Source organism: Lathyrus oleraceus, chromosome 3, assembly GCF_024323335.1.
Source record: "Lathyrus oleraceus cultivar Zhongwan6 chromosome 3, CAAS_Psat_ZW6_1.0, whole genome shotgun sequence".
NCBI lineage: Eukaryota > Viridiplantae > Streptophyta > Magnoliopsida > Fabales > Fabaceae > Lathyrus > Lathyrus oleraceus.
This window is the reverse complement of record NC_066581.1, coordinates 279,641,265-279,657,864: the sequence shown is the minus strand read 5'-3', so window position 1 is coordinate 279,657,864 and position 16,600 is coordinate 279,641,265.

Here is a 16,600-nt window from a genome sequence, read left to right as displayed (position 1 = left end):
AAAATTAATTCTATTCATCCACATCTATGATGTTTTGTTTTCACTTTTTGCTTTATTCTGAAAATGGTAATCACAAAAAAGAACATAAATAAACAATATAATTGTCCATCTGCATAATATTTGATCACAAACCCACTTCTCTAAAATCAAACTATCAAATCATTAGGCAGGTTGGTTTCTAACCCCATTGAATACAATGACCCTTCTCCTTCTCCAAAATTTGAATTCCCTGTGTTTGAAGCCGATGAGGAAAGTGATGAAGAAGTAAGTGATAAATTATCTCGTCTTCTTGAGCATGAAGAAAAAGCCATTCAGCCATTCGAAAAGAAGATTGAGCTAGTCAACTTGGGTTTCGAAGATGATGTGAAGGAATTCAAGATTGGATCTCGACTGTGTCCAGATGTGAAGAAGGGGTTTATTGATCTTCTTCGAGAGTATTCAGATGTATTTGCTTGGTCCTATCAAGACATGCCTAGTTTGGGTCCTGAGATTGTGGAGCATAGATTGTCGTTGAAGCCAAAATGCCCGCTAGTCAAACAGAAGTTGAGAAGAACGCATCCTGATATGGCTATAAAAATCAAAGAAGAAGTGCAGAAGCAGATTGATGTCGGTTTCCTTGTGACGCTGAGTATCCGCAATGGGTGGCCAATATTGTGCCTGTGCCGAAGAAAGATGGAAAAGTCCGCATGTGTGTTGACTATAGAGATTTGTATAAAGCCATCCCAAAAGATGATTTGCATCTACCACACATTGATATGTTGGTAGATAATACAACTAAATTCAAAGTTTTTTCGTTTATGGATGGATTTTCCAGATATAATCAGATCAAGATGGCGCCCGAAGATATGGAGAAGACCACATTCATTACACCTTGGGGAACATTCTGTTATAGAGTGATGCCTTTCGGTTTGAAGAATGTTGGTGCAACTTACCAAAGAGCAATGACTACTCTTTTTCATGATATGATGCATAAAGAGATTGAAGTTTACGTTGATAACATGATTGCTAAATCTATTGATGAAGAGGAACATGTTGAACATTTGTTGAAGTTATTCCAGCATTTGAGGAAGTATAAACTCCGCTTGAATCCCAATAAGTGTACTTTTGATGTTCGTTCTGGTAAGTTGTTGGGCTTTATTATCAACGAGAAGGGTATTGAAGTTGAACCCGCCAAGGTCAAAGCAATACAAGAGATGCATGCACCTAAAACTGAGAAGCAAGTCAGAGGTTTTCTCGGCCGCTTGAATTATATCTCCAGATTCATTTCACATATGACTGCCACATGTGTGCCTATATTCAAGCTTCTTCGGAAAGATCTGTCTTGTGATTGGACCGAAGATTTCCAGAAAGCTTTTGACAATATCAAGGAATATCTGTTTGTTCCTCCGATTTTGTCTCCACCTGTTGAAGGAAGACCGTTGATCATGTATTTTGAATGTGCTCGAAGATAGTATGGGTTGTGTTCTTGGTCAACAAGATGAAACTGGAAAGAAAGAATTTGCGATTTACTACCTCAGTAAGAAGTTCACCGACTATGAGACTCGATATTCTATGCTAGAGAAGAGTTGTTGCACATTGGCTTGGGCTGCTAAGCGTCTTCGTCAATATATGTTGAATCATACCACTTGGTTGATATCCAAAATGGATCCAATCAAGTATATATCTGAGAAGCCTACTTTAACTGGGAGGATTTCCCGTTGGCAGATGTTGTTATCAGAGTATGATATCGAATACCGATCTTAGAAAGCGATCAAATGTAGTATCTTGGCTGGCCATTTGGATCACCAACCAATTGAAGATTATCAGTCAGTGCAGCATGATTTTCCTAATGAAGAAATCTTGTACTTGAAAATGAAAGATTGTGATTAACCATTGCTTGAAGAAGGGCCAGAACCTGGTTCCCCTTGGGGCATGGTATTTGATGGAGCTGTTAATCAATATGGTAATGGCATTGGGGCAATGATTATTACTCCTCAAGGCACACATTTTCCATTTATAGCTAGATTGACTTTCAAGTGTACAAACAATATGGCAGAATATGAAGCTTGCATTATGGGGCTTGAAGAGGCAATTGATCTCAGAATCAAGCATTTAGGTATCTTTTGAGATTCAACTTTGGTTGTGAATCAGATCAAAGGTGAATGGGAGACGAATCAACCCGGTTTAATACCATATAGATATTATGCGAGGAGGATTGCAACTTTCTTTACAAAGGTTGAGTTTCATCATATCCCTCGAGATGAAAACTGGATGGCAGATGCTCTTACAACGTTAGCATCAATGATTGTAGTGAAGTCTTGGAATGAGGTTCCCAATTTGACTGTGATATGTCTTGATAGGCCAGCTCATGTGTTTGTTGTGGAAGAGATCAAAGACGAGAAGCTGTGGTATTATGACATCAGGTGTTTCCTCCAAAGTCAGATTTACCCATCTGAGGCATCTTTGAAAGATAAGAAGACTTTGAGAAGATTAGCCGGCAATTTCTACCTGAATGGTGATGTATTGTACAAGAGAAACTTCGATATGGTTTTGCTCAGATGTGTGGATAGACACGAAGCAAACTTATTGATGACTGAAGTCCATGAAGGTTCCTTTGGTACTCATTCCAATGGAAATGCGATGGCGAAGAAGTTGTTGCGAGCAGGTTACTATTGGCTGACAATGGAATCTGACTGTTGCAAGTTTGTGAAGAAATGCCACACGTGTCAAATATATGTAGATAAGATTCATGTTCCTCCGACAATATTGAACGTTATTTCCTCTCCATGGCCCTTCTCCATGTGGGGAATTGATATGATTGGCATGATTGAGCCCAAAGCTTCGAATGGACATCGTTTCATTTTGGTGGCAATTGAATACTTCAAAAAATGGGTTGAAGCAACATCGTATGAAAATGTAACCAAGCAAGTTATTGTAAGGTTTATCAAGAATCAGATCATATGCCGTTATGGTGTGCCAAGTAATATCATTACTGATAATGGATCAAACTTAAACAATAATATGGTGGAAGCTCTTTGTAAAGACTTCAAGATTGCACATCATAATTATTCTCCCTACAGACCCAAGATGAATGGGGATGTTGAAGCTGCAAACAAGAACATTAAGAAGATTATTTAGAAGATGGTTGTAACATATAAGGATTGACATGAGATGCTCCCATTTGCTCTGCACGGGTATCGTACATCCATCTGCACTTCAACAGGGGCAACCCCTTTCTCTCTTGTATATGGTATGGAAGCAGTGCTCCCCGTAGAGGTTTGAGATTCCATCATTGTGTGTGCTCATGGAAGCCAAGTTGACTGAGGCTGAATGGTGTCAGACCAGGTATGATCACCTGAATTTGATTGAAGAGAAGAGATTGACTGCCATATGTCATGGTCAGTTATATCAACAAATAATGAAGAAAGCTTTTGATAAGAAGGTCAGACCTCGGGTGTTTATAGAAGGTGACCTTGTGCTCAAAAAGATTCCATCTTTCAAACCAGATTCTATGGGCAAATGGACTCCTAATTATGAAGGCACATATGTTGTTAAGAGAGCCTTTTCGGGCGGCACTTTGATTCTTATAACTATGGATGGTGAAGAGTTCACTCGTCTAGTGAACGCAGATGCAGTCAAGAAATATTTCTCCTAAAAAAGAAAATAACAACTCGCTAAGTTGAAAACCCAAAAGGGCGGCTTAGGAAAAAATGAGTGTCTCGGTGGATTGAAACCCGAAAGGGCGATCCAGGCAAAAGTTAGAGACATAAAACAGAAAGAATTTTCCCGATAAGTTGAGTACCTCACCTTGGGGAAACTTATGCAAAAATTAGGGATTATGATAAGTAACTGCATCCTACTGATCTTCAGTGTTGGGAAATATTTTTGAGCACAAGGGTTGATGGTGATTCATCATCCCTAGTAGCGGCCAAAAGCACAATGGATGTCAAAAGTTGGTGGAAGGATTAATGGTCATTTGTATTCAATGTAACTCTTTTCCATGTAAATTACCATTTTCAACTTTGTAAAAATCTATGGAGTCTTGTCATTTACAGACTACCATCCTATTAAATAAATTTGAGCTTTTATCCAATTGTTTCTACTCTTACTTGCTTCAGCCAAATAGTTTTAAATTTTATTATGATCATTTTTGAAATTATTTTTTTTTAAATCAAAGTCATTTTTCTTATACATATAAAAGCATGAATCTTAAAAGCAATTAAAAGGGATGTCGATAGCAATTCAAAAACAGCAAGCCCTAAGTGTGGAGCATTAATGGTTCTCCCCAAGCAGTTAACCTTCCGTTGTCCCCAGCTGAGTGGTTAGTTTATTCCCCAATTGAGTGGTTGATTTATTCCCCGGCAGAATTGGTGGTTATTACCCGACTTATTTTTATCCCCTGCAGAGCGAGGATGGTTCCCTCGGCAGTTCGCTTGGTTACGTTGGAGCTTTGGTTTCCCACCAGTCGCCATCTGATCCGCTCCCAGTCAAAGTTTCCTCCTGGTTTCTGAGCAGCTATTTGTGTTTATCCTTTGTGTGGTTGTATCCCATTTGATATGGTGTTGACCTTAAATTCCTTGCAAACCCGAAAACGGTATTTCTCCTCAGCAGATCTCCTCTTTCCCCAGGTAGGGTTGAGCCTTTGAGATGTTGATCTCTCTTTTCTCCAACAGTTGTCTCCCTCTTTTTGTGGATTGACCGAGGACTGTATGATGATTCAATTTTTTGTGACACCTTTGTATCCTTGGCGGTCGTTTTGTCCACATAATCATCATATATACATATACTATACATATACATATACATACACATATACACTCATATAACTTGCATTATTAAATTTTTGTGATTTTTATCCTCTACTATGGTGGTACTTTATCCCCATACAAGTTTGGTGTTTGTCCTTCCTCAATTGTAGAGTGTCAGCCCCTTAAGCAGAAAGACTTTAACCTTTCTCCTTTCCCCATAGAGTTATTTTTTCGTGGATGATTATTACTTCAGTTTCCTCCCTAGTTGATTATCTGGATGGAACTACTCCCCTTGAGTTATATCCTTATTGGGTCGAGTGTTGTTTGACCGTTTCTTTCTAGCTCTTATCTAGATAGATGCTTTGGGTCCCCTAAGAGTTTATTACTCAGTAACTGGTAATATTCTTCTTAGTTTGCAGTTTGTTACTGTAACACCTCAAATTTGCACCCCCATTCATGCATTCATTTCATGTTTTAGATCATTAACATTGCATTAACATTGCATCTTATCAACAAGGACTGACATCAAGAGAATTCATTTGTGCAAAGAGAGTAAGTTTTCCTTGAGATGAAGGACACATGAGAATTCTAGAGAGCTTATATGAATCAAGGTTCATTTTGAAGCTATTGTACCAGGTGTTGAAGGCTCAAAAGTCATCAGTACATGTTCAAGTCATCTAGGGCCCATAAAAGTCAACTGCAAGTCAATTGAGGGCTAGGAGGTGGAGAAATGGTTTGAGACACTTCATTCATGCCCAAAAGAGGTTTATTCATCATGTCAAACATATACATTGAAGGTTTTGAAGCAAGATCAAAAGTTTATCAAAATGGAAAGTGACTTGTAATTTCAAGTTTCCAAAAATGGCAAGTTTTTGGACCACATTCAACTTGACTTTCCAACATCAAAGAAGCTTCAAATGAATTTTTGTCCAACATGAAAGTTGATCTTTCTCTCCCATTTCCAAAAAGTCCAAGATCATGAGCATCTGATGAATGGTTGAGGAGTTATCACCAAATGATCACCAAGTGTGCATGAATCTTCAAAGTGCCATAACTTTTGATCCAAAACTCCAATTTAGGCCACTCTTTTTGCAAATTGCTTCTTTTGACCTATAATTTCCAAATCTATCATTGCATTGCATGGAAAAATCTCATATGATCATTGGTGCATACATGTGATTTTTGGAGGGAAAATCATCAATTTGAATTTGGTGCATGCTACACGTTTTTTAACCATTCCATCATGTTCAGAAGCTCATTTTAAGTGAAAATACACCATGCATGCTACTGTTCACGTTCATATTTGCCATGCATAGGGTGAATTTTCCAATTTTGCCTTACACCTCATTTTGCATTAAAATTTCATTAGCCAAGCCTAATCAACATTAGCATGGTAATTAACACAGCATATAAAAGGCTAATCATAACAGAATTTCTCATTCTAACACATTCTAGATCTAGATCACACTTTTCCCTCCAAAATTTCTCTCAATCCAAATTCAAAAATTCTTCACATAACACCTTGATTTTATTGGATAATCATGATCATTAAGCTCCATTGAGTATGAATCAAGTGCTGGATTGAAGAATTTCATCAAGAATCAAGCAAGTTGAATGCATGAAGATGAATATGGAACTTGAAGATTAAGTCAGATCCAAGCCAATTGAAGCATCAAATCGTGTTCTAGACTTCATAGCAAGGTTGCGGAAGGAAATTGGGAGCTGGAAAAGCCTTGAATCCACTGTTTCCATTGACTGTTCTTCAAGAGGTCAGAAATTCGATCCTCTTAATTCTTGTTTTTATTACCATGATTGTGTAGAGCTTTGAACGCTGATCATTCTGATATAAAATTCATCAAAAACGGTTGAGAATTTCTTGAGATATGTTCATTTAAAGTTTTGACATGCAACTTTCCTTCCATCGATTTGCTTTTGTTATGAGTTATTAGGCTTAATAGATGTTGGATTCATGATCTACATGCAAAGACGAGTCGATTGGTATATAGATTGCAAAATTCTGCAAAAAAAATCATGAACACGCACTGTAGCTTCGCCGGATCCCATGAGGAAGACGGTGGTTTCCACCGTCTCCCACCGTGCGTGAATAATGTATCACCGCCGTCTGAAAACCCTAGGATTCATAAGCCAAAACGGCGTCGTTTTGACGCACTTGCACACCTCCTTCGATTCCCAGCGAGTGCAAAAATATCTTCACGTTATTTCCTTTATCCAAAACGCGGTCGTTTTGGAGTGCGCAGGGTTCGATCCTGGCTAGAGGCGTTTCCAGTTTCCATTCATTTCCACATTATTTCATGTTTTCACATTTAATTCCATTTTATTTCATGCAACTGGTAAAATTAAAAAAAAAACGAAAACAAATCCAAATAATTCCCAATTTTTTCTCACATGCTCCTTGAAGTGTCTATTATTTTATGATGTGATTTTCCTGATTTTATCATTTCTGGATTTTGAATGGTGAATTGTTATTTGAACATGCATGCAAATGTGACATGCTTCATTCATTCTATTGTGAAATGCTCATACATTGGCCAATTGATTTGAAATTTGGTATGCTGATTCCCAACATGTTGCATGATTTTTGAGGCTTGGTTGTGCATTTTTAGCATTTTTCATCTCTCTTTTGGACACATGAATGTATGGTGTGACAATGTGTGTCACACAATTTGATGTCATACTTGTGCATTTTCATTTCTAGGTCAATTGAGCTCCTATGTTCCTAATTTTTGGCATGATGATTGTATTTGACATGTTGTATGCACATAAAAATTTTCATGATTGTTTGATTCATTTCTGTTTTAATATGGAATTTTGATTCTTGATGTTCAATTGTGAGCTTTGTAATTGCCCTTGCCATATCTTGCTCATGAGATAACTTTGCCATTTGATTTGAGTTTGGTCCTTTTTAGGACATGTTCTTGATTGAATAAATATGCTTCATGTTGAATATTGGTGGCTGTTTTGACTTTTTACTTTACCTTTGACCCTAGCCTTGGTGCTAGTGGTTTGTACTCATCTGTTGAGTTTTGCATTTCAGGTTCAAGCTTCTAGTCTTGATGGTTGATGTTGATCTCATGAATTGAGATGCAAAATTATTTGTCCACTAACCTTTCTTGTGTTGTAGGTCCCTTGGTGATGAACTCACTTGAGTTGTTGACTGACTTTATGTACATATTGGAAGTTGTAACACTGTTGACTGTTGGTTGTTTATCTGAATGTGAATATTGACTTGTTTGATTTTCTTACAGGTACTTTAGTAGCTTTAACTCATTGCTTGAGTTGCTTTGCTTTGCTTGTGGTTGGCATACCACCTAGGTAATCATCCTCTAACTCCATGTAGTCTGGAATCCCTGTCGTTTCTTTTGGCAGGCATTTGGCTGAAGTCCTCCTTAAGAGGCAATGACTGTGATTGTTTATATGGCGCCACTTAGCGGAACATGATATCACGAGCAGTTCAAATTCTGATGGGGTATTATCGTTGCATACACATGGTGTGCATATGATGATATTCTTGAAAGGATTGTTTATCCTGCGTTTCTCTTGACCTTACCCCGGCCTAGATGACACCCGTGAGTGGGGCGGGATTGAATCATTTGTAGGTACTGATGGTGACTATGGTTCAGATGGATTTGTGGATAGTTATCTCTGAGACGCCGGAATTCTGTCTGTGGTACTTATCAGCGGGTTCCGTTTATTTCGGATCCCCGGGTGGAATTTGAGAGTACTCGTTCAGAGGATTTGGTTGTCATCCGTTCAGTGGATGTTCCTGTGATGATAGTGATATATCCTCCGGTTCCGTTTATTTCGGAACCCCCTAAGTTGGATTTATGGTTACCCGGGCCCTCAGATGATTGTAATCAGTTCAGAGACCGGTCCAGTACAGTTGATCTTTAGATGACTTGGAGGATGCACAGTGACTTGCATTCATGCATCTGCATCATTCCCATTTTGCATTCATCTGCATCTAACCCATGTCTATCCGTACTCAGGGTCCATTTTTGATTGATATTTTGGTTGAGAGACATCCAGATGTCAAAATGTTATTGTCAAATTATTATCCGTCTCAATGAAGCCAGAGTCAAAGGACCGAATGTTCCTAGTACGGATAGACATTGCATGTGTGAGTCATATTAACCTGTTTTCTGTTTTGTAGGTGTCAGTATCTAACTTGTTTGGTTGATAGGAGAATCACTGCTCCCGCACACCGGATCTTCCTCCGCTCATAGCTCGTTCGCTCAGATATTCTGCCAACAAATCCAAGCTGATGGATCCACCCAACGCCGGCATTCTCGAATTGAAAGAGATGATGAGGGAGTTGTTCAATGTTGTGCGAGGGCTCGCCTTAGGGCAGAAAGCAATCGCTGAGAGGGTGGAGAGGATGGAAAATGGTTGATAACGGAGAAAATTCAGGGAAATGCTCCGTCGTCTGGAGTAAAGAAGCTCTCTGGCAATGGTCAGCACAAGAAGGAGGTTGAATCAAGTGATATGCATGCCAAAAAGGGGCACGGTAGGGATCGTTACCACCCGTATGCTGCTACATCAGCGATTCCTGCTAGTAATCAATCTGTCCAATAGCAACAACAGCCACCTCAACAGAGAGCACAGAAAGCTGGGTGCCAAGTGAAGAAGGGGACGACGGATCGTCAGTTCGATAAGCCACCTGTGACTTATACCCTTCTATTTAAGAGGTTGATGGGTCTTGGGTTAGTTCAGCCAAGGATATTGGTTCCTGTAGAATTACATCGGAGGCCTGCAAATTACGATGAGAACGCCAGGTGCGAATTCCATTCTGGGGCACCCGGACATCATGTTCAGGGTTGTAGAGCTTTTAAGCATGCCGTTCAAGATTTGGTGGATTCTAAAGCCATCAATTTTGCACCGGCACCGGATGTTGATGCTAACCCCGTGACAATGCATGGTCCTATGGGAGTGAATGTGATGTCAGAGGATAAGGAAAAAACCGAGGTGATGAATGTGGATCAGTTAAAAACTCCAATGTTTGTGGTCCATAGACATCTGATGAAGAGTGAAGCTTTCCCTGGTTGTGATAAATGTTGTGCGGCTGTCGCTACAAATGGGTGTGCATTGATGAGGGAAACGATCCAGGGAATGATGGAGGTGGAAATGGACGGTGTAATATGTGAAACACCATGTCAGGAAGTTGAAACCGTCAAGGTGGAGAATGCCATTCTTGCTGAGAAAAAGAAGAAGCCGTCCATTTCTTCCTACAAACAGGCCATGGAGGTGGTGAAAAACGGCGAAGCCCAAGGCTGGGGAAGAATGGTAGACATCATGGTAAAAGCTGATAGGTTCGGGTTAGCTATCAGGAAGGCCAAGACTTGTCTGAACAAAACAGAGGACGTCGTCAACTGTTCACGTTCACCAGCGCTGGAATGCTGGATCCAGGTCACGCCGGCGCAGTGGGTGAAGAAATCGACAGTGACTACGAGCTTGATTCGTGGATAAAATCGTGCGTACCAGGGAACTGGAAGGCCTCGAAGATCATCACTGTCATTCATCCTGAAGAGTAATATTTTCTGTTTTTCAATTCTGTTTGCATGAAAGCCATACGTTTTGCCCGAAACGTAATGGTCCATTGTAAGGGCCACCTCAGGTGTTTCATTTTGCAACATTTTGCATCATTAATAAATGGATGTTTTTGTATTAAAAGCGGTGTTCCCTGTTTTTATTTTTATTTTTGAAATAAAAATGGCAATGTTTGTGTTCATTTTCCTCCTCTTGATTTGTCTCGTTCCGACTTCAAAAGTAATTCTCCGGATCTCATTGATAACAATTCGATTACACCTTTGTATGACTTCGACAATCCGATCTATCATGCCAAAGAAGAAGGTGAAGAAGATTGTGATCTGCTGGAAGATTAGCCAGGTTGTTGAAACAAGAGGAGAAGGTGATTCAACCGCACGAGGATAGAGTCAAGATCATTCATCGGGGCACCGAAGAGGTCTGAAAGGAAGTAAAGGTTGGGGCTGCCTTGGGGGCGAGTGTCAAGAGCGGAGGTGATGCCATTCGGTCTCAAGAATGCCGGTGCCACGTATCGAAGGTCTAGAATGACTTTGTTTCATGATATGATTCATCATGAAATCGAATTCTATGTTGATGACATGATAGCAAAGTCCCAAACAGAAGAGGGGCATCCGGTAAACCGGGTCAAGTTGTTGGATCAGTTGAGACAATTCAAACTGAGGTTGAATCCGAATAAATGCACTTTTGCAGTGTGGTCCGGTAAGTTGCTGAGGCTTATTGTGAGCAAAAGAGGAATCGAGGTTGATCCTGCTAAAAAAAAGAAGAAAAAAAAGAAAGAAAAAAGCAATACAAGAAATGCCTGAACCGAGAACATAAAAAGAGGTTTGTGGTTTCTTAGATAGATTGAACTACATTTCACGGTTCACATCTCATCTAACAGCCACGTGTGAACCCGTATTCAAGCTGTTAAGAAAAGATCAAACGGTCAGGTGGAATGACGATTGCCAAGGGGCATTGAAAAATAAAAGAATTTGCAGGAACCTCTGATTCTGATGCCTCCTGAGGAGTGTCGCATCACGCGAAAAACCGGCGGGAAAAGAAAGAAACAACAGAGCCGCCACCGTGCGTTATTTATCCCAAAAGAGGGAAAGGAAACGCTCGAAGTAAACCTAGGAAAGAACATGGTCTCGCGACCAAAGAGAATGGGTTCGGGAGTCGGTTATGCGAAGGGAAGGTGTTAGGCACCCTACGCATCCGTAGTACTCTACGGGATCCACGCACAGAAGGAAGGAAAATTGGTTGCTAAAAAACTGCTCAAACACACACACACTGGCTGAAAGAGACAAAAGAGACTGACTGAAACTCACTCGGCAGGATGTCGTATCCTGGGCCTACTTAGTCTATCAGGCATAGACATCAGAGTCGAAGTAGTTCGGACTGGGGAAGCGACACATGCTCGCTAGGATATCGCATCCTATGCATACGTATCTTCTCGGACGAGAGAAGAATCAGAGCATTCGTAGCTCGGCTGACACGCACACAAACAAACGCAAACAAAGGCAAACGTGGAGCCCGACTGCCAATCACTGGACTTACATCAGCATCCGAACCTAAACGCACACAGGAAACCAACTGCCAATTGCTGGACTTATGTCGGACTCCAACCAGAACACACACAAGGGTGGTTAAGACACAAAGGGTTGGAAAAGAAAAAGGGCAAACAAACAAACTAAAAGGGAGACTAGAGCTCGAGCCTAATAGTTGCCAAACACGCACAAAAAAGAAAGAAAAAAAAAAGGGCGAACAAACAAACTAAAAGGGAGACTAGAGCTCGAGCCTAATAGTTGCCAAACACGCACAAAAAAGAAAGAAAAAAAAAGGGCGCCCGGAGAGATCAGCTCAATCTCCTGCCTACATACTTCATCTGGTGTGAAGATCAGGGCGATGTAGTTCCCCTACGCAGGGACAAGGATCTAGCCTAACCAGATAACAGAGGGAGACACAACTCTAGGGAGACTACGACTCGAGCCTAGATGTTGTCATGCAAAGTCAACCCTAAGTTAAGGTTTCTAGCTAAATGGCACAAGGGCCAACCTATCATAGACAAGGCTTGCACAGGAAGCAAGGGTCTCGATTGCAACAAGGGCAAGAGAAGAGGAAAGGGCTCGATCGCAACGAGGGCGAGAGAAAGGATCGCAACGAGGGCGAAAGCAAACAAGGAGTAGTCTAAGCTAAACCTATCTTGCACAAGAGCAAGTCTAAGCTACACCTAAAGAGGCAAAGCAAACAGGCAATCACAATCACAAGAAGCACACTCTATATGCATACAAGAGGCTCACACAAGGGTTAGGCACTAGGGCCAACTGGAATAGGGTAAGTGTGCTCTTAACCTTGCCATTGAGAGGCTAAGGTGAAGCAGATGAAAGGATGAAGTGAGGATGAGACCTCACAGCTCTTATCCCTGGTCAGGGAGAGCTAATAGACAAATGAGCATGGGTCCAGAAAGTGGGAACCCTTCTATACTCGAAGACTCTGACACTGTACACTTTGTACAAGATCTTGGGTTTGTATCCCAATGCATCAACACACAGCAGTGTGAGCAGAGGGATGACACAACAAGAGTAGTGGGGGATAGATTGCATATCCCTACCTTCCACCAATTGCCTTACTTGAAGGACTTTTCCTGCTTGGGACAATTTTAAACACACACAAGCATGGCCTCTTAAGGAGGACTTCAGACAGTTTGCCCGGCCAAATAACAAGCCGGGTCTCCAGACTACATGAAGTAAAAGAGATTATACCTCAAGCAAGTTGCTAAAAAGCAAAGCAAATCAAGTTCAGAGAACTTAGGCAACTAAAGTACCTGAAAATGTCAAACCAATCAGTAAACAGTTCAACAGTTAAAACCAAAAGGAATGGATAAACAGTCAACCATAGAAGGTCAACTGTGCAAAGCAAGACTCAAACACATGAGTTAAACCATCTGCAAAACAAAAGTTAGTTCATATGTAAACAAATCCAATCACATTTGTATGATCTCAATGGCAATGGTGCTTAACCTGAAACAGGAACTCAATAGTAAGCACAAAAGACCACTAGGACTAGCCTAGGGTCAAGGGTGAAAGAAAAAAGTCAACACAGCAAGGAAAAGTCAACCAAAACCAAAGTCAAACATTTGAGAAGCTATCACAATTGGGCCCACATCCAAATCATGCATTATGATCATTTTATAAGCAAGAGAAGGCAAGGCATGGCAAATGAAAGCACAAAAAAGTCAACAGAATGACTTCATTCAAAAGTCAACCCAAACCATCCCAAAAATCACCAAATAAATCACACTCAATCCTAACATCCAACATGGTAGACATATAAAATTTCATGGCATTTGGATGAGAGGAAGGTAGTCAATTAAAATCAAGAAGTCAACATAATTTCAAGTAAGCACAATGAAAGTCAACAAACATGGGTCAACTTCAAAAAATCATATCAAATTGAAAACAGATGAGAAATGAATGAGATTAACACCAATGCAAAGCTCAAGATGTCTAGTTATCACATATGAAATTTCATGATCATACAATATGGTATGAGAATTTCCCAAATGATTTGGCAACATGTAGCACAAAAAGTCAACCATGGACTAGGCAGGGAAGAAAATTCACAATCAAATGGAAAACAGCAAGATTAAATCCAAGAAAATTCATACACAAACTAGACATGTGATAGATGATTCATGCAAAATTTGGGGTCATTTGGAGGCCAGGAGACATATGAACAAAAATCAAGAAAATGCACATCATTGGTGTGACACAAATTGTCACACCCTAGTTCAAAAATTCATATCTAGCAAACCACAAATGATAAATGCATAAACTCTACATCAAAACAAAGATGAGTGAGTCTAGTTTCACCACAAAAAATTTCAGAACCAATGGATGCAACATGAGTATTTCACAATTGAAATGGCAAAGGGTGTCAAATGTACATACATGTCAAGAAAATTCATGCCAATTAAAATCCAGTCAACCAAAAATTAATTAAAAATCATGATTAAATAATAGACATCTTCATGAACATGATGGAAAAAGTTTCATATTTTTTGGAGTTGAAATGAATTAAATATGAATTGTGGAAGTTGAGATATAATTGGAACAAAACATGAACAAATGCATAGTCAAACAAAGGTCAGCGTGGCAATTTCGTAATTCAGGGTGTCACTTAACAAAACTCAGCGTTTTGGGGGAGAGAACGAAATGTTCTCATTGGTCCAAACCCAATGGAACAGTGCAGCTGGCCAAACCAGTTCAAATTTTCTGGGTTCTTGAAACCCTAGGGTTTAAGCAGCCATGGCATCATGTAATCAACAGCAAAAATGGATTTCCAACAAACATCACATAAGCAGCAACATGTAACATGACAATCATGCAAAACCAAACAGCCACGACCAAACATAACAGACACACACCATGTGGATTTTCTGGACATGTTCAAAACAGCAGCAGGGCATGTTCATCATCATCAAAACATCATCACTCGATATTCAAGCATTATGGTAAACAGCATAGCAATTGTTACAACCATGTTCATGCATATCTAGACAGCAATAAACCAATACACATTCATGCAAGATTCTGGCAAGTTCTAGGGTTTAAACAGCAGCATACATTCATCATCATCATGTAACTCGAATTTTCAAAATGCCCAGCATGACCAAACAAGCACATCAATAGAATCCATATGCAACATACAACATGAATGTGCTATCCATTTTCATTAAATCAACCTAAACAAACCAAATCGATTGAAAACATATTCATACACACAAATGAAAATCCAGATTTCTTGGCCATGACACAACCATTTCAAGTAATTTATAGTTTGTTGGAATCAGCAAGATGTAAACTACCTAAAGCATGGCATCATTTTGAGAAAAGAGTTGGTCGAAAATCTTACCTGATTTGAAGAAATTGTGAAAACAGTGTTGTTCTGGTGTTACAGCTTGAAACAGATGATGCTTGTGCTTTATGTTGATGGATTCTTGAAGCTAGTCAGCTCAATGATGCTTGAGAACTTCCAAATCTCCTTTCACCATTGTTGTAACTTCATATAGCAGCAGCACGAATTGAAGCCACAGCAAGGAAACAGGGTTTCAAACTCACTCAAGGTTATTGGTAGATGATGAGAATACAAAGCTAGCTCGAATCTCTTTGGGAATTTTGGCCAGAAATTTCAATCGAGCAAAAATGCAAATGAGAGAATAATGTTTTTCTGTGATGGCTGCTGTCTCTCTAGGGTTGGAATGTGACAGAAAATGAGCTTTATATTGCCTGTTTAAAGTTGGTTAAACATGTGCTAAGCTGGTTTAGTTTTAATGAGATGATTTGCAATTTTGCTAAGTGGAAGGATATGGAATTGGAGGGTGTGAGTCTTGCACGACTTTGGGCCTTAACAGGCTGCTAGCAGACCAAGCTTTTGCTGTTTTGATTTGGCTTAATGAAATGCTCACTTGGTTTTGCTTAATGAAGCTATTTTGCACAATTTGTCACATATGCATTTTGGTCCAAAATGATGGCATAATGGTGAAATGAACATGATTTTAAGCTCTAGACAAATCACAAATGATGTTTCCAAGCATTTCCAATTGGCCAAAGTGAGAAAAAGTCAAAGAATCAAAAAGTCAACTTTGGGTCAAACTTTGATTTTTAATGAAATAGGTCAAAAAATGCCATTTTGATTGGCAAGGTTTTGGAAGGTGAAATTTATATTTTTGGAAAGAGGAGGAAAAATGTGGTTTGTAGGAAAAAACCCCACCAAATTTGGCCTTATGGTTTGAGAGATATGGCCCTTTGAAGTTCAAGATTTTGTGAAAATGAATTGATCATATCTTGACAACCATACATGGGATTTTAGAGTTCTTGGACTTTTTGAAAATGGGAGAACAAGATATTCAACTTTCATGTTGGGCAAAAATTCATTTGAAGCTTGTATCATGATGTAAGTTGAGGATCAAGAAGTTTCTATTTTTGGCAGTTGAAATTACAGGTCCACTTTCTATTTCTGGAAATTTTCTGATTGGCTTCAAATTCTTCCATGATGTTGATTGCCGTGACACATAGGGCCTATTAGGACATGAATAAGCTCTCTCAAACCATTTCCATCCATCAAATCCATAGAATCAACCACAGTTGACCAACTTTGACTTTTCTAGGGTTTTGGACTGACTGTGCATTTCTGATGAATTCCAAACCCTAATTCTTTGAGACCTTGACTTCAAATGATGTCCCAAGACATATGAACTCTTGATTATTGACCATGGTGCCCAGATTCCACAAGAGTGACCACCATCCACTGCTTTGATTGACTGTTGACTT